At 44.9% G+C, this 24,059-nt stretch overlaps 1 protein-coding gene across 5 annotated transcripts in view; it reads left to right on the plus strand.

The window, feature by feature from the left end:
* ANKFN1 (ankyrin repeat and fibronectin type III domain containing 1) overlaps positions 1 to 24,059 on the plus strand; it is a 281,459-nt gene that overhangs the window by 131,169 nt on the left and 126,231 nt on the right. For 4 of the 5 annotated variants that reach the window (XM_081849564.1, XM_081849563.1, XM_081849562.1 and 1 more), the window contains one exon: positions 16,788 to 16,888. The gene's annotated coding sequence lies outside the window, so the exon portion shown is untranslated. Of the gene's footprint in view, positions 1 to 16,473; positions 16,516 to 16,787; positions 16,889 to 24,059 lie in introns of those variants that run through there. The other variant, XM_081849565.1, reaches the window with a different exon arrangement.

The raw sequence follows: 24,059 nt of genomic DNA on the forward strand, positions 1-24,059 counted from the left end.
TTCAAATGCCCACTTCTCTGAATTTCCCAATGCTGTTCTCCAAGTGCAAAATATGTGTATTAGGAGAAAGGGTGCATTAAAATGCATTGTATTAAGGAGAAATGCTTTCAAAAAATGTGTGTATTCAACAAAATTGCAATGCAAATGTGTATATTGGGAGAATGCTGATGAATTTTCACGAGGACTTTAAAAAAGAAAAGTAAACTGATGAGGAAACGTGTCCAACCGAACGTAAATTGGAAAAATAAGAAACTGGAATTGACCTATTTGCCCATCCTTGCACATATCTATTATCTCACAACTGGCCCTAGTCTAACACTTAAATCTAATTCTTAGTATCAACAAAATGTTGGTCATTTGCTGGCCATTGCTGTTTAAAAGTTCTGTGGTGCGAATGAATATTAGAATTTAAAAATCCATCTGACCTTTCGCTGAACATAAGTATCACTGAAAGGAAGATTTGGCAAAGCTGTTTCAGACTGAGCCTGCTTCTGTGTCCTGCAAGCTGAGTATTACATAGAGAAAATTGGGGATGTATAGTGATTTAGATAGCGTTATTTTAAGTGGCAAGACAACCTGGCCAAAAACTAAAGGTCTGCTGTTGACAAATTCTTTTTCTGTCATCCTTCCTTCTAAATCCAGCTTGCACTTCTGGGAGTTCTCAGTCCACATACTGCTTGAGCCTTCCTTGTAGAATTTTAAGCATAACCTTGCTAGTGTGTGAAATGAGTGCAATTGTGTGGTAGTTGGAGCATTCTTTGGCACTGCCCTTCTTTGGAATTGGGATGTAGACTGATCTCTGCAGATGGTGACAGCAGCCACGAAATTAAAAGACGCCTGCTTCTTGGGAGAAAAGCAACGACAAACCTAGACAGCATCTTAAAAAGCAGAGACATCACCTTGCCAACAGTTAAAGCTATGGTTTTCCCAGTAGTGATGTATGGAAGTGAGAACTGGACCATAAAGAAGGCTGGTCGCCGAAGAATTGATGCTTTTTGAATTATGGTGCTGGAGGAGACTCTTGAGAGTCCCATGGAATGCAAGAAGATCAAACCTCTCCATTCTGAAGGAAATCAGCCCTGAGTACTCACTGGAAGGACAGATCCTGAAGCTGAGATTCCAATACTTTGACCACCTCATGAGAAGAGAAGACTCCCTGGAAAAGACCCTGATTTGGGGAAAGATGGAGGGCACAAGGAGAAGGGGACGACAGAGAACGAGATGGTTGGATAGTGTTCTTGAAGCTAACAGCATGAGTTTGACCAAACTGTAGGAGGCAGTGGAAGACAGATGTGCCTGGCATGCTCTGGTCCATGGGGTTGTGAAGAGTCGGACACGACTAAATGACTAAACAGCAACAACATCCTTCCTTCCTATTGGATCAACAACTGCAACTGGGAAATGCTTTGATAAAGGCTCCAGCCACACAGGATAGCATGAACATCTGTACCTGTTTACACATACACACACACACAGAAATTCCTTATGGGTGCTAGCAACAGCTTGGAGAGAGGAGTGATTTAGATTGAGAAAACAGCATGGGGAAAAGGACTAAATTGCACACAGTGCACACTGCTGCTCTGATAAAAATCAGAGCCCCCTACAGCTGCTGGAAAGTGAAAACATGAATGTCAGGAGATCTCATCAGACATTTCCTGCGTCATATTGATTTAAACCCCAGGTAAATGCCTTCGAAACTTTGGTAGGGAGCAAACAATCCAAATTGAGCCCTGTATTTTTGTCACCCTTTATCTGAGTGCCTTTCCCATATCAGAAGGCTATTTTGGAGTACAGTTTTCCACGAGGCATATCGTTTTTCTGGAAGTAGCACTGAATCTTGTTCTGCTTCGTCAAAATTGGGTAAAAGCTTTGAGAGTATACTTCAAGAGTATACTTGACAACTTGAATAGTTGATTGCATAATGCTTCCATAGACCTATCCTCTACTTTGCCAATTGCATAACTAGAGGCTCAGAAAGAAAGAGGCTTCTATTGAATCCTTGCTTACCACAAAAGTAGAATTCCAAATTGAACCATCTCAACCAGGGGTCGGGAAGGTTTACCTCACCTGGGCCGGTTCACTCCAGCGGAGCTCCCTCTGTGGGCCAGATAGTGTGCGCAGCCATGATTTTTGGTGTCTGTGTCTGTGCAGATGCAATTTTCGGCATCTGAGCATGCGCAGACATGACTTCCAGCACCATGGAAGCAAGTCACCACGCCGATTTAGCGCAGCGTGTGGGGACTCGCCAAGTGGGTGACTCGGTTCGGGGGTGGCTTGTGGGCCAATTAAACGACCCCCATGGGGCGCTTGTGGCCCATGGGCCTTAGGTTGCTTACCCCTGATCTCAACTGACTAGGCTGAGGGTGCATTTCATAATTCTCTCCTTCTGCAACACTTGCAAGAAAATGCAAGGTATTTGTCAGAAGACCTTGGCAAGTGCCAGATTCATCCCCCATATAGTTTTTGACCGGTATAGTCATACCTCGGGTTACAGATGCTTCAGGTTGCTTTTTTTCAGGTTACAGACGCTCCAAAACCCGGAAATACCGGAACAGGTTACTTCCTGGTTACAGAGGTCATGCATGTGCAGAAGCGCTAAATTGCGCTTTGTGCATGCGCAGAAGCACCGAATCGCAACCCATGCATGCACAGATGCGCTGCTGCAGGTTGCGAACGCTGCAGGTTGCGAACGTACATCCCGCATGGATCACGTTCACAACCCGAGCATTCACTGTATTATTATTATTATTATTATTATTATTATTATTATTATTATTAAAATTTGCCTCCCTAGGGAGAGCATTCCCCAAACAGAGAGCTACCACAGAAAAGCCCTGTTCTTATGTTGTCACCGTCCGGACCTCACATGGAAGAGGCACATGAAGAAAAGGACCTCAGATGATGATCGCCAGGTCTGGGTTGGTTCCTAAGGGGAGAGGTGGTCCTTGAGGTATTGCGGTCAGTGCAAGTCGGGTCAGGATTGGCATTATCTGCTCAAACCGTCTTGACCTGGTGAATAACCCGGCTGCCAAAATCTGCAGCAGCCGAAGTTTCTGAACCATCTTCAGAGGTAGTAGTCTGCTGCTGGGATCTCAACCAGCCTTTTTTTCCTGGAATTTTCTCTCTCTTCCTCCTCATCCTTCTTTTTCACAGAATCATGGAATTGTAGAGTTCGAGGCACCAACCTTCTGGTTAAAGCAAAATATTTCAAAAGAGGATAGCATCATAATCAGGAGGGGTGTTTGAGGTTTTGGGTGTTTGAAGAGGCATAAGCTATGCAAAGGCTATTGGTTGTTAGGCTTTACAAATGAATTTGGCGACATCTTCTACTTTCCTCTTCTTCCTGTATTATTCTTGGAATAATGGCAGACCTTACTATGATAGATATGGGAGTACTGTCAGGTGTCAGTATGTGTTGGGCCTTCTTTCCATAATTAGAGGTGAAAATAAGTTAATATCATTTTATGTAGTGTTAATAGCAACTAAAAAAACAATTGTAATTGCTTTCATGCTTCAGCGACTTTTTTTCTCTTACTACCAACCAGTTTAATTTTCACTTTATGCCCCTCGGAGCACGCCCTTATGATTTTAACGCTGGAATTGTGCTCTGTGCTAGAAGGTGCTGCATAATAATTAAAAATGAGCAATTATTTTGAGAAATAATTCAGCCAACTATAGCCCCTTTCTTCTCATGGATGGGCAAAAAGCAAACATATTTGTTTCTCAGCATGTGAGCAAATTAAATCCTGTCTCATCCATGTCAAATTCAGAGCAATGTATCGCCACATTTCCTCAAACACTACAAGCACCAGAGATTACCAGCCGCGCAAAGAATAAACAAAACCAGGGGTACCAACTTGAACAAAATATTGGGGCAACCCAGGTAGCCCTGCCCTGCCCTATCAATCAAATGGGGCTATGGAAACCCAGGCAGATGGGTGCGGTATAAATAATAAAATGGTTGTTGTTGTTGTTGTTGTTGTTGTTGTTGCTGTTATGCAACACTCACACAACATTTGAATGGCAATGTCTATCAGCATTGCCTTCCTGGCTCCCTCAAATATTTTAGGGTGAGGGGCGAAGGGACCTGGACCCCAGGAGTAGGTTAGGCACAACATGCACATAAATTAATACAGAATTCTGTGAATTGTATATTGTTGCCAATTGGCTGATATTAGTGGCTTTTGTTGTATACAGTGCTAGCCTATTCATGCCAACTCAGGAGTAAGCCCATTAAGCTCCACATACAAGCATACAGGCTTGCAGCCTTAATGGCTTTTAAGCTGTTTTTATTTTTATTTTTATTTTTTATCATTTTTTTGTACATTACCCTGGCAATAAATTTTATTGGGCTAAAAGCAGGGTTGGGAACATGTGTCCCTCCAGTTGTTGGAATACAATTCCCACCATCCCTTACCATTGGTCTCGGTGGCTGGGGCTTATGGGAGTTGGAGTCAACAACATCTGGGGAGTTGTGGGTTTTCCTCCTTTGGACTAAAGAAGAAGAGGAAGAGAAAAGGAGTTTGGATTTGATATCCCACTTTATCACTACCCGAAGGAGTCTCAAAGCGGCTAACATTCCCCTTTCCCTTCCTCCCCCATAACAAACACTCTGTGAGGTGAGTGAGGCTGAGAGACTTCAAAGAAGTGTGACTGGTCCAAGGTCACCCAGCAGCTGCATGTGGAGGAGCGGGGAAGCGAACCCAGTTCACCAGATTATGAGTCTACCGCTCTTAACCACTACACCACACTGGATTGTGTGGCTCAAACTTGCATTCAGGGTAAAGCAGGTGATGCTAGCTCTGTAGCTTCATAAAATTCTCCGCCCTACTTGTGGGGAGAGAAAGTAAGGGAACCTGTGCATGTACAATTTGTACACATAGAGAATCTGTTCACAAAGGAACAAAGGTTGAGGTTGGGGGCTGAAAGCACAATCCCATTCTCTTTCTCCCTCTCCCCAGATTAATTGTACATACACCCCAAACGCCTGTGAAAATGGCTATTATCTAATCACTATTACAGCGTGATTAGTTAGGCAAGAACATGTGCTCTGTTTCCCCTTTACCTGAGCGTATCCTTGCTCTTGCCACGCTTAAAATTCCCTTGGTATGTATTTTCTTGCGTCTGGAGTAGAAGAACATTCTATTTTTAGGCTCCACTTTGACATTGTCAGTGTTCTCCACGGCTTCTAGCTCGCTCTGGTTTATTCTCCTTGACTTTCCCCGGTGCCTTCTGAAAGAATCGTGCTTCGAGAGCTGGAAATGTTACGAATGGCTGTTGGCTTTAAACTTGTTCAGGCATCTTTCAGACATAACGAGAAGCTGTAGGCTAACTGTGACAGTGGGTTGTAAGGATAGTCGTAATCTGTGGGGAAAGAGACCATTTCTTCCAGTGTCCCCATGTCATATCATATCCTCCTGCTTTCTGCACTGTTGGGTGTATATTTTAAATTGGAAGTCATGCTTGAGAAATGGCTACTCAATGAAGCACCCATGGAAGCAATGGGAACCATGCTGGGAAAGCTGGTAGGATCATGGAGGTGGAAGTAACCATAAGTGGCAAGTTGTGTGGTCCTCTCACCTGTAGACCAGACAATACTTTTCTCCTGCGTTGTGCATTTTGATCTGAGATAATATTACCATAGACAATTGCCCTGAACTAATTCATTTCTCCTCCAAATGCTGCAGAGCAGTCAGCTTATTCTAAAGGAATTTAGATTAGACTCATAAGGTGCATTCACACACCATTTCAAACTGCAACTAGGGAGGTAAGAAAGCTTTGTTCTCCATTCTGTCCTGGATTTCTCACTGTGGCGATCACACGGGGTCCCTGGATGTTTGACGGTCTATTGATCCCTGTGCCACCACTGTGACCGCTTCCCCGCTGCCACCAACCCGTTACTCTCGGGTACACACTGAGTCCAGACAGTTGTTAACATTAAACCAAATAAACAAGTTTATTTTATAAGCATTAACAAGTTCCAAACTACAAGAAAAAAGATTCCACCTAAACATTAGGAAGAACTTCCTGACAGTAAGAGCTGTTCGACAGTGGAATTTGCTGCCAAGGAGTGTGGTGGAGTCTCCTTCTTTGGAGGTCTTTAAGCAGAGGCTTGACAACCATATGTCAGGAGTGCTCTGATGGTGTTTCCTGCTTGGCAGGGGGTTGGACTCGATGGCCCTTGTGGTCTCTTCCAACTCTATGATTCTATGATTCTAAGTTTATGGTTTCAGATAATTTTTCTTGTCAGTTTCTTAACCTTAGTTTCTTTACTGGCCTATACCTTCCTAATACCTTCTAACTGATTATCCCAACTGTTTAACTGACTCCTCTTAACAGATTCTCTTACTCTCTCACATCAAACTAGCCCAACCCACAGACTTCTCTGACTCCAGACTGACTTCTTAACAACTCTAACTCTAACCCCTCCCCTTGGATTCCTATTGGTTAATCAATTTAGACTTAGTGAACCCTTTCCTTATGACCCAGTATGATGTCACAAACCTAGAAGGGCAAACGGCACACTCACATGCAGCGCTGTTTCTATTCTGCTGCAGTTTGCCTTTCACCAGTTTCTCCTACTGTCTTCTGTGGTGAAATTATGCACAGTTCTGAATCACATGGGGTTGCATCTGGGGCAAGAGTAACATGGCAAGCTTTTTATCTGAGGGGTCCTCAACATCAGATGAACATATGGATTGAGGGATGGAGAGGTTGGCAACGGAAGGAGCGTCTCCACTCCCATCGTTGTACCCAGACACTGAGGTCCAGTGCCGAGGGCCTTCTGGCAGTTCCCTCACTGCGAGAAGCCAAATTACAGGGAACCAGGCAGAGGGCCTTCTCGGTAGTGGCGCCCACCCTGTGGAACGCCCTCCCACCAGATGTCAAAGAGATAAACAACTACCTGATATTTAGAAGACATCTGAAGGCAGCCCTGTTTAGGGAAGCTTTTAATGTTTGATGGATTACTGTATTTTAGTATTTTGTTGGAAGCCACCCTGAGTGGCTGGGGAAGCCCAGCCAGGGGTGAGCAGGGTATAAATAACAAATTATTATTATTATTATTATTATTATTATTATTATTATTATTATTATTATTATTGCTCCTGATTGTGTAGCTAGCACTTGCTTTTGAAGTTAACCAGTGCCTAGTGCCCGCTGTGGCTGGTGGGGTGGAGGGCAGGGAAAGCAAACCAGAGGAAATGATGGGCACAGCCAGCTAATTCTAGTTTTGCCTTCATCCTCTTTCCTGCTGAGTTCTACAAGGGCAACCTTGAGAGTGAAGAGGAGAAGGAGGCAGCTGACAGGCAGTGCCATCTCCTGAACTGTTTGTAAATTGGAAGGCAGGCAGGCAGGCAGGCAGGTAGGGGGGGTGGCTGAGAGCAGACTGAAGCTGGTGGTCCATTTGCCCTTAATGGACCACCTTCCATGGGAGCTGACTGCTAAGTAGCTTGGGATGTGCTAAATTTCTCCACCTCTTCTGAAAAAGTCCCCCACCCCCTCCCTATAGAATCCAAGCTGTTTCATGTGAGTGCACATTGCCTGATTAGAACAATGTGGTTTTAAGCTGATTTCCCCAAGCAAGCCATAAAATCCTAGTCTTATTTAGCTGATGGGCTCTGCTGGCTTACTTAAATACTTTAGAAATATTGCCTATATTGTCAATCTGTGATCGCTACATTAATTAGTCAGCTAATTAGCTGATGGCATGTGCAGACTCACTTCAATTAGTGAGCAACTTATTGTTGTATTAGCACTCTTTACCCTTCTTCCGTTTTCTGAAGTTACATAGCATCAGTGATAGGAGGCATGTTCAGATGGCACTGTTGATACCTGATTGCAAAATTACCCCATGCAGATATCTAATCTCTCTCTGCTGTTCTGGGTTGAATCTGGGAGTGAATGGATCTGTCAATTTCAGTTTCTTGTTTTTCCAATGTAAGTTGAGTTCTGCACATTTCCATATCTTTTTTTTTAAGTCATCTTGAAAATTCATTAGCATTTGAGTGCAAATTTCTCCTAATGACAACATTTTTGTCACACGGTTTCCCTTAACATGATACATTTTTGTATGCCATTTTCACTAATATATGCAATTTTATGCATACTTTAGTGTTTGAGGTTTTGTACGTGTTGCTTGGCTAGAAAGCTGTATTGCAAAATTCAGAGAAGCAAAAAGTTTCCCCAAAATGGCTTTGTTTCAAGTTTTTATATTATTTCAGAAAGTAGGAATTGAATCAAATTTCTTCTCTATTCACAGTCACTCTGGGACTTCAGAGCAAATTTCCCACCCCCCAATATATTATAACTCACTGTGAGTCGGAGGTCATAATGTAACAAGTCCCTGTCCTCTCCATTGTCAATATCATTTGCTGGCAGAAAGCATGATGTTCCCTGGAGTATGCGATAAATTTTAGCAGGCAAAATGCTTAGGAAATGGGAAAACCACCGCAAGAATGCTAAACCCCATGGCAAATGTAATGTCCACACCAGCTCTGGATCAGAAGACCAGGAAGTCTGTGCATAATTAAGTCTAGTGTTCTTACGCTTTTATACTGTGTATGCCTTTTTCTACTGCAGAGTTTGAGAAACCACGTCTTCAGTCTGAATCAGTGTATAAACTTGCAGAAAAGCTCAGTCCAATCCATTAATCATTCCTTATGGTGGTGGATTCATCATATTCACCAAGGATTTTATGCCGTGCAAATTCTCCAAGCATCCCAGAACTGCTGCACCCATTAAGCCTTCCTCAACCTCAGCATTTATAAATAAGCCGGTTATGAAAGTACCATGCTTCCTTCTGAAAAGGAGGAGAAACTAGTCTTTTTAGGGCTTCCCTGAATTTTCCACTCCTTGGAGAGTGGGTTGGGAAAGAGAGAGACATAAAACTAGATTAATAGATAGATACAGATAAATGAACAATGTATTGCGTACATAGATGTATATAAATGTGTATACGGGAAACTGGGTGGTGGGTTTTTTTTGTCTCCCCTTCAAGTAATTTTCTTTCAGTAACATTTAATATGTTTTCCCAAACGGAGACTATTAAGTACAGCGGAGGGTTGAGTGATAGCTGAAAAAGCACCAAATCCTGACCCAGGAGGAAATGAGTTCCTAACAGTGAAACAAAAGTCCTTTCTTTAATTAAGCCTGCTAAGTTGCTCACTACTATTGCAAATATCTATTAACCCGGTTGCAAAGGCCTTACACATTAGCAGCCCTTGTTCCAGGGAGTGCCTGTAGCTGCACCATGTGGCGTGTGTTTCAAATGAGCATTCAGTAAGATAACATCAGGATCATTTATTATGTGGCTCGAACGTTAGTAATTAAATTGCGACACTTTGCCCACGCGTCTCATGTGACATTGAATAAGGGATATTCACGTGTGCAATGTTGATGTCTTGGTGATAGCTGCTTAGACACGTCTTGCAACAGAATCAGTTCATGCATTCAACAGCCCGGTAATGTTAAACGTCTAGTAATCAACTGTGGAAAGGAAATTATGTGCCCACATTTGTGAATCAGGCCTACAAATAATAGCAACACTGTTATAGCAGTTACGCATTCAGGCTCAGTGGTTTAGATCACAGCGCCACCCACATCCCGTGTCTTGAGCTTGCCGATCAGAAGGTTGGCATTTTGAATCCCTGTTTGAGCACCCGTTGCTCTGTCCCTGCTCCTGCCAGCCTAGCAGTTCGAAAGCACACCAGTGCAAGTAGATAAATAGGTACCGCTGTGGCAGGAAGGTAAACAGCATTTCTGTGCACTCTGGTTTCCATCACAGTGTTCTGTTGCACCAGAAACTGTTTAGTCATGACTCAGAAAGCTCTGGACAAACACCAGCTCCCTTGGCCTGAAAGCAAGATGAGCGCCACAACCCCATAGTCGCCTTTGACTGGACTTAACTTTCCAGTGGTCTTTTACCTTGTTGTTTTTACTGCATTCAGGACCAGGGAGCCCCCCACAACCGCAGGTCCCCTGTCCCCATAAAACAGTACAGTGGTACCTCGGGTTAAGAATTCATTCTGGGGGTCTGTTCTTAACCTGAAACTGTTCTTAACCTGAAGCACCACTTTAGCTAATGGGGCCTCCTGCCGCCGCTGCACCACTGCCGCGTGATTTCTGTTCTCATCCTGAAGCAAAGCTCTTAACCCGGGTACTATTTCTGGGTTAGCAGAGTCTGTAACCTGAAACGTCTGTAACCTGAGGTACCACTGTACTCCTGTCTTGTCAGGATTCAACCTCAATCCATTAACCACCATCCATCCTCCAACTGCCTCTAGACCCTCACACAGGACATTCACCACCTCCACTTGTTCTGATTTAAAGTAGGGTTGTCTTTTTTGAGTTTTGGTCAAAGTTGTCAAGCTAGCCCCTTTTCCTGACCATTGTCATTTCTTCATTTCATAGCAACTTAGATGGGATTCCAAGAACAGCAGAGGACTTTGCCCCATGTGCAACTTTTGTAAAATGCAAAGTGCTCTGGGTAATAAAAATGATAATAGATAAGCAAACAAGCTGTAAGCAGAAAACATTTCCTTTTTGCTTGCAGAGTTCGCCCACCAGCCTCGCAAGTGGCGCAGCTCACATTTCAAAGCCCAGAAATTGTCATAAATTGAAACAGAAACCAGCTCCCAGCATATTAGCCACCGTCTTATTTGTTTGGTAAAATGCATAATTTTAGACGCTACAGCAATAAGAAGAAAACAATTTGTGGTTGTCCTCAACCACAGGTAAGCAGACCAATTTCATTAAAGAAAGGCAATTGCTTTGCTGCTCTGTTCTGTGCTGTGGAATAAATAAGATTGCTGATGATGAACTAGCCTGTGGTTGCTCCTGGGACAGGAACAACTTCAGGTGGGGAAAGAAGGTTGGGCTTAGATTTTGGGAGCCTGTGGCTGCTTTCAACTTTCAATTCCTTGTGGCCATCTTGAAAGTACAGTGGTACCTCGGGTTACAGATGCTTCAGGTTACAGACGCTTCAGGTTACAGACTCCGCTAACCCAGAAATAGTACCTCGGGTTAAAAACTTTGCTCCAGGATGAGAACAGAAATCGTGCTCCGGCAGTGCGGTGGCAGCAGGAGGCCCCATTAGCTAAAGTGGTTCCTCAGGTTAAAAACAGTTTCAGGTTAAGAATGGATCTCCAGAACGAATTAAATTCTTAACCTGAGGTACCACTGTAAGTGCAAAGGCAAGGTGGTTGAAACAAGGTAACATTCAAAGCTGAATAAATAGCACCCACAGTTTCCTAGAAGTTGTTGGTTCCTTGCCTTCTGTTGGACATTCTCACTGAATGTGTAAGTTTTGACTAGTTGGAATGGATAGGAAGTGATAGATCCAGTTATAGGCTATTGAGAGTTCAGAAAATTTCCATTTTAAAGCCAATTCTGTATTTGTTCATATAGGTAAGTTCACATTTGATTCCATAACAGAGTCTTTCATGATCTTTCCTAAATGGCCAGGCAGGTTTTCCCGAAGGATCCTATGGCCAAGCACAGTAAGAATGACTCTCATCCTTTTCAATACTGATATCCAGGAAAGAAGAGTTTTTCCTACTTATAGGCTAACCATTCCTGAAGTGCCACATTTACAAGAAGAAGAAAAATGTATATAAGATATTAGAAAAGGGCTGTTCATTTGTAAAAGGCAACAACTTGCTGAATGCTGACAGTCTCATATCAAATTTCATGAATGTTCAAAAAGTCACAAAATGTTGACATGGACACATAAGTGTGATTGTCATCAATAAAAAAGTAGACATTTATTTCTGGACCTGACAGCATTCATATCTGAATGCCAACATTTGCCAAACTTTGCACATTCACTTTATGTTTTGTTGGGTTTTATAACCAGCAACAAGAACTTTTTCATGAGGGTGAAAGAGGAGAGCGCAAAATATGGTTTGAAGCTAAACATCAAAAAAATGAAGATCATGGCCACTGGTCCCATCACCTCCTGGAAGGGGAAGAAATGGAGGCAGTGAGAGATTTTACTTTCTTGGGCTCCATGATCACTGCAGATGGTGACAGCAGCTACGAAATTAAAAGACGCCTGCTTCTTGGGAGAAAAGCAATGACAATCCTAGACAGCATCTTAAAAAGCAGAGTCATCACCTTGCCAACAAAGGTCTGTATAGTTAAAGCTATGGTTTTCCCAGTAGTGATGTATGGAAGTGAGAGCTGGATCATAAAGAAGGCTGGTCGCCGAAGAATTGATGCTTTTGAATTCTGGTGCTGGAGGAGACTCTTGAGAGTCCCATGGACTGCAAGAAGATCAAACCTCTCCATTCTGAAGGAAATCAGCCCTGAGTGCTCACTGGAAGGACAGATCCTGAAGCTGAGGCTCCAATACTTTGGCCACCTCATGAGAAGAGAAGACTCCCTGGAAAAGACCCTGATGCTGGGAAAGATGGAGGGCACAAGGAGAAGGGGAAGACAGAGGATGAGATGGTTGGACAGTGTTCTTGAAGCTACCAGCATGAATTTGACTAAACTGCAGGAGGCAGTGGAAGACAGAAGTGCCTCGCATGCTCTGGTCCATGGGGTCACGAAGAGTCAGACACGACTAAACAACCAAATAACAACAATAGCCAGCAACTGTATAACCAGGGGATATTTGGAAACTGAGCAGAGCTGGGCCCTCTCATCAACTTCCTCACTTCTCCTGCTTGTATGATTAAGCCATTAAATAGTACAGAGAATTGATGGTGTCTTCTTCTCCTGCAACAGCCAAACGAGAGGTGTTTCTTACATGCTATTGTGCACTCAAACCATCCAGTGTCATGATCATAGAAATTAAAGCAAGAGTGGATTAATGCTTCACAAAATGCTCTTTGCCACATGTACCCAAGGAGCACCAGGAGGGAATGTGTAGAGGCTGTTTCCATGTGCAAACACCCCTAAAAATACTAGGACATTAAACATTCATATATGCATAATGCGGGTCAGTATGACTCAACCACATGGTGCTGAAATATAATTATATTTATAAATAAGGATCATATGAATTAAAAGTCTCTTGTGAGAATTTAGAAAAAATATTGTTGTACCCACTGACAAATAGGGATGGGGAACTATGTCTATATTTATGATGCTAGAAACTCTCACTCTAAGCTGTGATGTTCATATGTTGCCTTCATAGCTATTTTCAGGTTTTCAATTGCTACTAAAATCCTACATGGGCTTTAGATAAGATTATTGACATCACCGCTACCCCAAAATAACAACCCAGAACCAGGCCAATTCAGGTCTTGGATCCAAATCTGCTGAAACGGCAACTCAGACTTGGTTTCAATTATTAGCTCGTGGGCATCTGAAGAGGGAAAACCCTGCTTATACAAGTGATCTACTTAAGTTACCAGAATAAGTGGGTGCCTCCAACTCATTCATGCAAGATCACACATCTGCTTCCATTAAATGCAACCGATTTTATTTTCACAGAAACAAAGCCATTGATACTATGCTCAGTTACACAACTCAGACAAGGTGATCACTTTTGGGAAGAGACTCGGGGGTTGTTTGTTTGCTTCCTTCTGAAACTCGGAAGAAGCTGGTTGTTCAGCCATATCTCATGTGCATGACCCTAGATTGAGTTATACAGTGGTAGCTCTGGTTAAGTACTTAATTCGTTCCGGAGGTCCGTTCTTAACCTAAAACTGTTCTTAACCTGAAGCACCACTTTAGCTAATGGGGCCTCCCGCTGCTGCCGCGCTGCCGGAGCACGATTTCTGTTCTTATCCTGAAGCAAAGTTCTTAACCTGAAGCACTATTTATGGGTTAGTGGAGTGTGTAACCTGAAGCGTATGTAACCTGAAGCGTATGTAACCTGAGGTACTACTATACAAGGCAATTGCCTCTCACTCATGTCTCCTCTCCCAGGGAACCTCTAACATAAACAGCTTCTCAGGTACCTTGGGGACAACTATATCACCAGGGCAACATGTGAAGCAGGATGTCTGGACACTCATAAGAGGCAGCAGATAAATGGCCATGAATAAGTTATTCCTGAATAATTTAACTCTTGGGGGATAAATAAATCTAGAGCTTGGGTGGTGGGTTGTGCAGAAACTTTCAGGTTATGGGAGTCGGGCAGATTGATAGAGAAGGCAGGCAAGAGAGGTGGAAGAGATTTATGGTACAAGGCTGACCATGCCTTGATTGATTGATTGATTGATTGATTGATTGATTGATTGAATAGAGAAGGCAGGCAAGAGAGGTGGAAGAGATTTATGGTACAAGGCTGACCATGTCTTGATTGATTGATTGATTGATTGATTGATTGATTGAATAGAGAAGGCAGGCAAGAGAGGTGGAAGAGATTTATGGTACAAGGCTGACCATGCCTTGATTGATTGATTGATTGATTGATTGATTGAATAGAGAAGGCAGGCAAGAGAGGTGGAAGAGATTTATGGTACAAGGCTGACCATGCTTTGATTGATTGATTGATTGATTGATTGATTGAATTTATATAGAGCCCTATACCCAGGGGTCTCAGGACAGTTCCCATACTAAAATTAAGATATAAAACCATACAATACCTAATAAAAGTAAACACAGCAACCCAATACCCTCCCCCCCAAAAAACCACATTCTAAAAGGGCATAGGATGTAAATCAGATCAATCAAATGCCTGGTTAAAAAGGAATGTTTTTGCCTGGCGCCTAAAGGTGTATTATGAAGGTGCCAGGGGAACTTCCCTAGGGAGACCTTCCACAAACAGGGAGCCACTGTAGAGAAGGCCCCGTTCTCGTGTTGCCACCCTCTGAACCTCTTGAGGAGGAGGCACACGAAGAAGGGCCTCAGAAGATGATCTCTGGGTCTGGGTAGGTTCATATGGAAAGAGGCAGTCCTTGAGGTATTGCGGTCCTGAGCCCTTTAAGGCTTTATAGGTCAAAACCAGCACTTTGAATTGGGCCCGGAAACTCACTGGTAGCCAGTGCAGTCAGACCAGGATTGGTGTAATATGCTCAAACTGTCTGGCCACTGAATTCTGCACCAGCTGAAGTTTCCGAACCATCTTCAGAGGCAGCCCTACGAATAACACATTGCAGTAATCATTGCCTTCTCAGAAGTTGGTCCTACTGAATTTCAGGGGACTTATTCCAGGGTATTCAGGGTTAGAATTGCAGCCGTCATGGGTAGCGTTTCCTGTTACCCAAAGCATCCAGATTTCATACAGCCACAGTCCAGAGATTCTGAAGTGCCCACTTGTCCTGTCAAACCAGCCTGTATAATGACAGACTGCATTATCATCACCAGCTCTGCCTATATGCAAGGCTGCCTACTTAAATGTTGCATGAATTAGTCTGGCATAAGCTGCCACCACCTGGATTCCATGCTCACACTGCAGATCTCCAATATAGTCATCAGTGTTCCTTGAAAGCTCCTCTTTCTCCCTCTTGAAACACCTTGAATTGGGCATTTGACATGATGGTTAATGATGTGGATTAAGGAATGCTTAGCCCCCATTAAGTAATATTAAGTGTTTGCCCGTAGGCGTTCCAGAAGATGCTGAAAACTAAAGAGAAAGGGGTTGCTCAGCAATTCGTAGGATCTCAGCACTTCTCTAAATGATTCCACATAGCGGATGAGCCCATTGGTTGCCTTGCATAACCGAACTCCCAGAAAATACACAGGAGCATTATAAAACAATGTTGCAGATGATTGAAAATGGCAGGATCTGCAATGAATGTCCTAAAGGCTCTCTTAATTTTATTCTGTTGCTAGGTGCTTAACAGGACTCTTACGGTTGGCTGAAACGAACCAGGACTGTATAGTATGGCGTTCAGTCATTTTTATCTTAGATAAAACACATAGCTGTATTTTTAGCGTACGGTACTTTTGAAACCCTAGGAGAGTCCATTAAAAAAGCAACAACAACACACCACAACACCACAAGCCTCGTTCAAATCGCACATTTTACGAATGCCTTTTTTATCACATAGTTCAAGGCACTGCAAAAGATGTGTGCTAGGATTTGCTACAGCTTAATTGGAGCTGTAATGTTTTGGTTTGCATGTGGGCAGATTTCATAACCTTTGGGGTGCTAACCTGTTCAGTGCTGGCTGGGATTCTTTCCCATTATCTTGCAGGTGTCCCAGAGCTATGGATGTAGCTGTTGCTTTGTTGCTGCAATTGCAGGCAGTGGACCCGGAAGTGGGGCAAATGAGAGACCACTTCATCAGATGTGACCATAAACTGCTGGACCAAGTGATGGGCTCAGAGTTCTTACCCTCTTAGGGATTCCACATAAAACTAATTGTGGTCTTTGTTTAAATGGCTGCTCTATTATTACCTGTTTGATCAGCCAGAGTGACAGTTGCTTACCATTCTGGTTTTTGTTTACTCTGGGCAATTTCTCTCTCTCTCTCTCTCTCTCTCTCTCTCTCTCTCTCTCTCTCTCTCCTTCCTCGCTGGTCTGATCAGTTCTGAGAGACACAACAGGATAACAGCAGATCGCATCATATAGCCAGAGGCTTCCTTGACAACACAAAACAAGACTCTGAAAAGCGGGTATATTAGCTACAGTGCCAAGAGGGCAGAAAGTGTTAAAGAATTCAATTCTGTTTATTTGGATATTGCCTCATTTTGCTGCTAGCCCTCCTCTCTGTTCTTTTGCGTGCTTTACGTTTTGCATAAAGCTTTTTACAGTACTGATGTTCAACTTCAGCCCCTGCGGATGGTGAATGTATATATATATATATTTATATATTAATCATTCGCTCAGTATAGGGAAGAGGTTCACTCTCTTTCTTTCTCTCTCCCCCTCTCTTTCTGCCTGGAAGCTTCAGCACATAGCAACACTCAAAAGAAACCAATGTATTGAATGAAATTAGTGGACAATTGGCACGAACTTGCTTCTCTTCAGCCTCCTCCTCCTCAACTGGTGAGTGAAATTTAATTCTCTAACATGCACATCTTATAGCTTATGGGGAGGGGGAGGGGACAAAACAGCTGGCAGATAGATGGACCTTGTAGAAATGTTGCCGCGATGTTTTCCTACCTGTTGTGCATGCAGCTTTCTGGGAACCTCACTAAGAAGCTCGCTGTCCCGTGTGCCCACTTGAGTTGTACTGTGGAACTGTAGGCGTATATATATATAGGACCGCTACAAACCTATGTCAATTGGGACAGGCATGACATTTAGGAATTCCCCTCCTCAATCTTGAGTTAGAAAACTGCCTCCGACGTTCATTGCGTGGAAGACAGAGGGGTGTCAAAGGTTAGGGTTAAGATTACACCTCCTGCAAATGCACCCTTGTATAATAAATCTACATGAAGAAGCACATTGCTGTTGACATGCAATGCTATGTGGGGCTGACTGATGCCCCAGGCACATGTTTTATGATTAATGACATGTATGAGTATCAGGAGAATTACAGATATGTGCGCAAGTACAGTAATAATGTTGGGAACTGCAGAATGCAGTGTGGGCTGTTTCTCCTCCCCTCCCCTTCCTGGAAGTGTAAGGTTTGTGCGGTCGGCAAGTTACTGGATTATTTACACTCATTATCACCCCTTTATTGCCACCGTGACATTAATTCTTGACAAAAGGGGAAAGGCACCAAGGGAGCCAAGCGGCTAAATGCAATTAGCATACGAGCAACCGGAATGCATGCCCTCCTGCTGCGTTCTGCAGATGCCCCCGCGATTTGATCACTTGAGCGGCTTGGATAAACAGCACTGAGGACCATGAAGCAATGGAACGGGCATGAGGAGCGGCTAGGGGGCTGTGCCCACATCACCTCATTTACGCTGTGACCCAAGCTGGCTGTTATCCGAGGTCCCCGGAGATGAGAGTCCTCCGGTGTACGGACTTGCTGCACCACCTAGCGTCAGCTACGGCCAGCTTTTGCAAAGAATTCCCTCCAGGTTTCAGCTCCAGCAAGCAGCTGTGGTGCATGTTACACAGAACATGGGGAGCCATGGCACAGGTGTGGCTGGTGAAGCCCTGTGAGAATCCTGGATGGTTCAGGAGTACAGTCATACCTCGGGTTACAGCCGCTTCAGGTTACTTTTTTGGGGTTGCGGACCGCCGAAACCCGGAAGTACCGGAATGGGTTACTTCTGGGTTTTGGCGGCCGCGCATGTGCTTTGCGCATGCGCAGAAGTGCCAAATCGCAACCCACGTGTGCGCAGACACACAGACATGAGTTGTGAATGCTGCGGGTTGTGAACGTGCATCCCGCACAGAACACGTTTTCAACCCAAGCATCCACTGTAGCTGGAAGTGGAATGTTCTTCTGTGTATAGAATCATAGAACAGTAGAGTTAGAGGGGAACCTGAGCATCATCTGGTCCGACCCCCTACAATGCTGGAATACGCAGCTGTTCCAGATGATGGTCGAACCTGCAACCACTGGCAGAGGAAGAGGAGTGCAGGGGGAGCGCACCGCCCCCGGCAGTGCAATCCCGGTGGGGTGTCATTGTGGCTGCCCTCTTGCCTGCACTGGGCGCCACACCCCCAGGACCCACATCACACCGCTGCAGGTGGCGCACCATGCCCCTGGGATGTGACCAGCCCCACACCCGCCTGTTCTCCATCCCCCAGTGCTGGAGCATGAAGCTCTGCCACTGCCTGCAACCTTGACATTATCAGCACCATGCTCTAACCAACCGAGCTATCTATGTTTGCTTATTGTTACGTGGTTCTATCAGGGCTCTCAATTATTTACTCCCAACAACCCTCCGAGGTAGGTAAGGCTGAGAGATGCCACCCAGAGAGCCTCAAGACTGAGTTGGGATTTGAACTAGAGTCTACAAGGCCCTAGCCTGACACTCTGGGGACGCGGGTGGCGCTGTGGGTAAAACCTCAGTGCCTAGGACTTGCCGATCGTATGGTCGGCGGTTCAAATCCCCGCGGCGGGGTGAGCTCCCGTCTTCGGTCCCAGCTCCTGCCCACCTAGCAATTCGAAAGCACCCCTAAGTGCAAGTAGATAAATAGGTACCGCTTTATAGCGGGAAGGTAAACGGCGTTTCCGTGTGCTGCGCTGGTGCTGGCTCGCCAGAGCAGCTTCGTCATGCTGGCCACATGACCCGGAAGTGTCTTCGGACAGCGCTGGCTCCCGGCCTCTAGAGTGAGATGAGCGCACAACCCTAGAGTCTGTCAAGACTGGTCCGTACGGGCAGGGGTACCTTTACCTTTACCTAGCCTGACATTCTAATGATTGCAGCACACAGAGCAAGAGAAGGAAGCTGCAGAGGGTTTGTCAGCAGAGAAAGGCAGGCGGCCGTATGTCTCTGAGTACGAGGCACTGGGTATCCAAAGTTGCAAGAGCCCAGGTTCCGCTTGCAGGTTTCCCAGAGCATAGGGGCATCTAGTTGGCCATTGTGAGTACAAGATGCTGGACTAGGTGGGTCTTTGTCCTGATCCAGAAGGACTCTCCTTACGTCCTTAAGAAGCAGCAGCAGTCGGGGACAAAGGCAAGGAGGAGGTGGAGGAGTCTCTGGGGACAATTTCAGTGAAGAGAGAAGTGGCAACAAGTGGTGCCGCTGTGTCAAGGAGCTGTCAACAAGTACTGTCATCCACAGGGCAGGCACACACACAGAAGTCTTAACTCAATGAAGGCATTGCTGAAACTAAGTTCCAGGCATGCCCTTCCCCTGTAGCCTCTCACTCTGGATCCCTCCCAAGCAGACGAAGGCAGTGTCGAGGGGGTGTGCTTCTTCTCTGGGCCTGTTTGGTGCATTGCTCAGCAATGTGCAGGACCCTCCTCGAGCATGGAGTCAGAGGGCAAGGAGAGTCAGCAGGACTCAGTGTCTCACCACCAGGCTCTGGGCTCTAAGGTGTCATCTTCAGAGCCCTCTCTGGGGGGCTCTTGGGAGGCAGGCTCCCGCCAGTCTTCTTCATCCAGCCAGTCTGATCCCTCCCTGTGGGAATCTTGGGCTGGCAGCTCCCAGCTCTCCTGCTCATCCAGTCTATCCCTGACATTCAGACATTGCAGGAAAAGCACCATTGAGCATGAAGCTTAAGGGTTTGGGGCACCGTTGCTACACGTGCAGATTGAGGAAGCGTGAGTGACATATAGGAAGCTTCCTTATATCAAGCATGCCTATTGGTAGGCTTTGCCTACACTGACTGTCAGTGACTCCCCAGGGCTTCAGATAGATGGCATTCCCAGCCCTTACTGATGTTCAAACCTGGGACCTTTTGCATGCAAAGCAGATGCTCTGTCAATGCATGCTCTTCCTCACCAGAGTGAGATTCATGAACTCCATCTCCACAGGGGATTCAATAGGAGCTGTCCCATGGCATTACCAGGCAAGCAAGTTCCTGCATTGTTTGTTATTTGATATTTACTTAAACCCTTCAATCACATGAGTCTCAAGGGGATTCGCAGCAGGCTGTGAACCTAGAGAGAAATCTCTCATAGCTCTTCAGCCCTTGGATCTCCCTGCTGATGAATGGGACCAGAGTGTGCTTGCCTTTCCTTCTATTGTCCCAAAGCAACAGGTGTTTGGAGCTGAGTGATCCATCTGGTGGGTGGTGGGGAGCAAGTTCTCTGCAGTAGCGACTGCTCCTTCCTTGGCTGATCATAGAATCATAGAGTTGTAGAGTAGAAGGGGATCATCTCGTCCAACTCCCTGCAATGCAGGAATCTTTTGGCCAAGGTGGGGCTCGAACCCACAACCTTGAGATTAAGAGTCTCATCTTCCACCAACTGAGCTATCTATGATGGATGGGGACAGACTGGTCTTCACCTTGCTGCAATGTTCATCCTAGGAGATAAGGACCCTTGGATGCCTAGCTGATGATTGAGGCCAGAATATACTTCCTTTTTTTGTTCTACGGTCCCAGCAGAATTGTTGCTGCCAGTTTTCAAAACCAAGCGGGTGTTTATAGAAAGGAAGGCATTCATTTTCTTTCGGCCTAAGAACACAGCTACGGAAGGATGAAACCAACTGCCCTATGGTTCATTCCCTGAAGTGGCTGTGCTGGGCCCGGGGGTAACCCATGAAACACGGTCCAGTACTGGTCCAGAATCCAAAGGTTCCGCTGGGAGTCAGTCTGACAGGGCCAAGGCAGGACACGAGGCAGGAAACCAGGCAAGGACAGGTACAGGATCTCAGACTGGATCTAGCATACAGCAATGTTGCTCCTGCAACCTGGGGTGGGGTCCGACAGCCTTTTATCTTTGTCAGGTTAGCGGCCAATCCTGATCCCCTGGCAACTCACTTCCCTGTTTTGCCTGAAGGCGAGCACTCCTTCTGCGAGTACTCAGGTCTCTCCTTCTCTCAGACCTTAGTCTCTGCAGTGGGTTACTAGACCCAGGGGCCGCCTCAGCATCCCCTGACCAAAACAGTAGTGGAGCAGCTGCAGGCGATGGCCCAGCTGAAGGCAATGAGGTAATCCCCGCACCTGGAGCCAGGGCAGGCCCAGGCCCCTGACTCGGCCCAGCTGGTGTTTGTTGCAGGGGAACCTGTGCAGACTTGGACTCTTCAGGATCAGGCCCCAGACTAGGTTCAGGTGATGCCTGAGGCAAAGGATCCAGTGCAGACTGGGTCTCCTCTGGTTCCAAGTCTGAGCCCGAGTCCCAGGCCATCACAGTGGTGGGGCTCCCAAACCTCCTAGAGCCCCTTGAAGGCAGACTTTCACCAGTCACTTGAAACAGGCCCCCCTCCATGCACCAGCTTCCTGTTGCCCCACCTGAGATCATGGCCATCCTGTGGAGGACCTCTACACCAACATCTAAAGTCCCAAATATCAAGTGGTGGGAGGAGAGATCCCTCTGGAATATGGCAATCCCATATAGTATAATGCAGCTGCCATATGGAGGGGTTGTTAGGGGGGTTGTAACCTAACACACCACAAACACAAAACATGTTTAAAGGACATGACTTTCCCTCAAGAATCCTGGGAATAACAATTTTTGAAGTTGCTAGGAACTATAGATCAGTAAGGGGTAAGCTCCAGCTCCTAGGATGGTTTAAATGTATGGCGTGTCTGTGAATAAGGCCATATTCCCATAGAAATTCCCATAGAAATTAAACCAGGCAGCCCTGAACCCTTCAGCATGTTCTGTCTCACTGCCACTCTCACACCTTCCCACACTTGATTCTTTTCTTAAATAATCAAAAGAGACCAGCAGCTGAGTTGCAGATTCTCCTAGCTTCTTGGTGAGTAATTATGGGGAAAGAGCTGTTTTAGAGCACGGAAAACCAAGTGGGTGCTATGCCAGATTTAGGACAGTGCGGGCAGTTCCCCTGCACAGGGTGCTGAGCTAAAGAGGCATAAAATTGAGAAGATCCATAATTGAGAAGATCCATTGGGGGGGGGGTACCAAATTTTGGTCTTACACAGGGCGCCATATTATGAAGGATTACCAAAGTCCGCCCCGTTGGGTGTCCAAGGGCAACATCTTGGTTTTGTCCATCCTGCCACCCTACCCCTGCCAAGCCTGAAGGTTCTGGGATGTAGCTCAAGACAACACAACATCATTCCCCATTCTTGGAGAAGTCACTTCCTTTCCCTCTCTTTCCTCATTCTGATTGGCTATCCTATACCCCAGTTGGCATTCTACATTCTTAAAGGGGACTAAGCTGGGATAGGGGTACCATTTTCTTCAGTTCACGTTCTAATGCCGACCTTACCGATTTACTCTTCCTGAAACAATTTGTGAACTGAGATGCAACAATGCTTTGAAATTCATGTTTCTCTGAATTTTGTTCTCCACCCCGAAAATTGTACAGAAATTAGTATATATGGGGAAAGGGTGTGTTAAAATTCTCTCTGTGTGTGTATGTATGTGTTTCTTTTCAATGGGATATCTTGTTTTATATATAATAATAATTTTTATTAGTTTTCCATTGCAATCCAATGATAGCCTCATTATAGCAATAGCAATTTATAATACAATTGTTAATACCAATAGTTCAAATTCTGAATTATATAATTTAGATAAGGTGGGCTCCCCATGTGCTAGAATTGATAGCTTGATTATTTGCTTTATTTCTGCATTCCAAAATCTTATTAATTTCTATTACACTCCGGTCATAATAATAATAATCCCTTATACAACAACTGCAATATTAAGAACTTCTATTCGTGTTGACACATTAAATAATTTATAAAGCTACAAGTGAGGAACCCAAACTATATCCTTGTTATTCCTGTGTGTGGCAAATATTCGGTCTGTAGTGTTTCTGCCTGTCCTTGTAAAATGTTATGTCTTTCTTTCCCCCGGTTGTTGCTGTTATCCATCAATCCTTGGGTGGAGCTGATATCCCATTGTTGTCTCAGAAATTTCTCCATTGCTCTACTGCATCTTGGTTGAATGTGCTATGATGTGTCATTCCAAATAAAGAAGCGCTGTTAATGCAGCCTTTCAGATGTTTGAATTTTTGTGAGCTTTGAGTTCAAGGCTGGGGACTTTCCAGTGAGAGTATGTAGTGCTTTTGTGTGCCTTTTACAATTCAATTTCTCATATTATGAGAGCACTTCCCATAATGGAATCATAGACCTATGGAGGCCTCTTAATGATTACTTCTGAGAAGCCTGTTGATGCTGACACACATCCTTAAAGAACATAGGATGTAGATTTACACTGACCCAGACCATTGATTCTAGTCCACTGACTGACAATGAATGTTCTCTATCACGGGACAGTTCTGGACAAGAGATTCATGTGTCAAGGATGTAGTCAAGGCATCTGCAGAAGTAGCAGGTTTTTAGAAACAAAACAAAACGTACATTACCTTACAACTTTCAAGTCTCTGCAGAGATTCAGTTTTGGAAATTGCTCTTCTTGCCATTGTTCTTTGGACATGAGCACACAAACACACACACACCTTTTCATGGATGCCAGCTTCAAATGTTCAGAATCATAACACAAGCCCTCTGGGATTTTGCAAAGGTAAATACTGTGGTACCTCGAGTTACAAACACTTTGGGTTACAGACTCCGCTAACCCAGAAGTAATACCTCAAGTTAAGCACTTTGCCCCAGGATGAGAACAGAAATTGTGCAGCAGTGGTGTGGCAGCAGCGGGAGGCCCCATTTGTTAAAGTGGTACCTCAGGTTAAGAACAGTTTCAGGTTAAGAACGGATCTCCAGAATG

The sequence above is a fragment of the Podarcis erhardii genome, assembly GCF_964252035.2.
Source record: "Podarcis erhardii genome assembly, chromosome: 2".
NCBI classification, from domain to species: domain Eukaryota; kingdom Metazoa; phylum Chordata; class Lepidosauria; order Squamata; family Lacertidae; genus Podarcis; species Podarcis erhardii.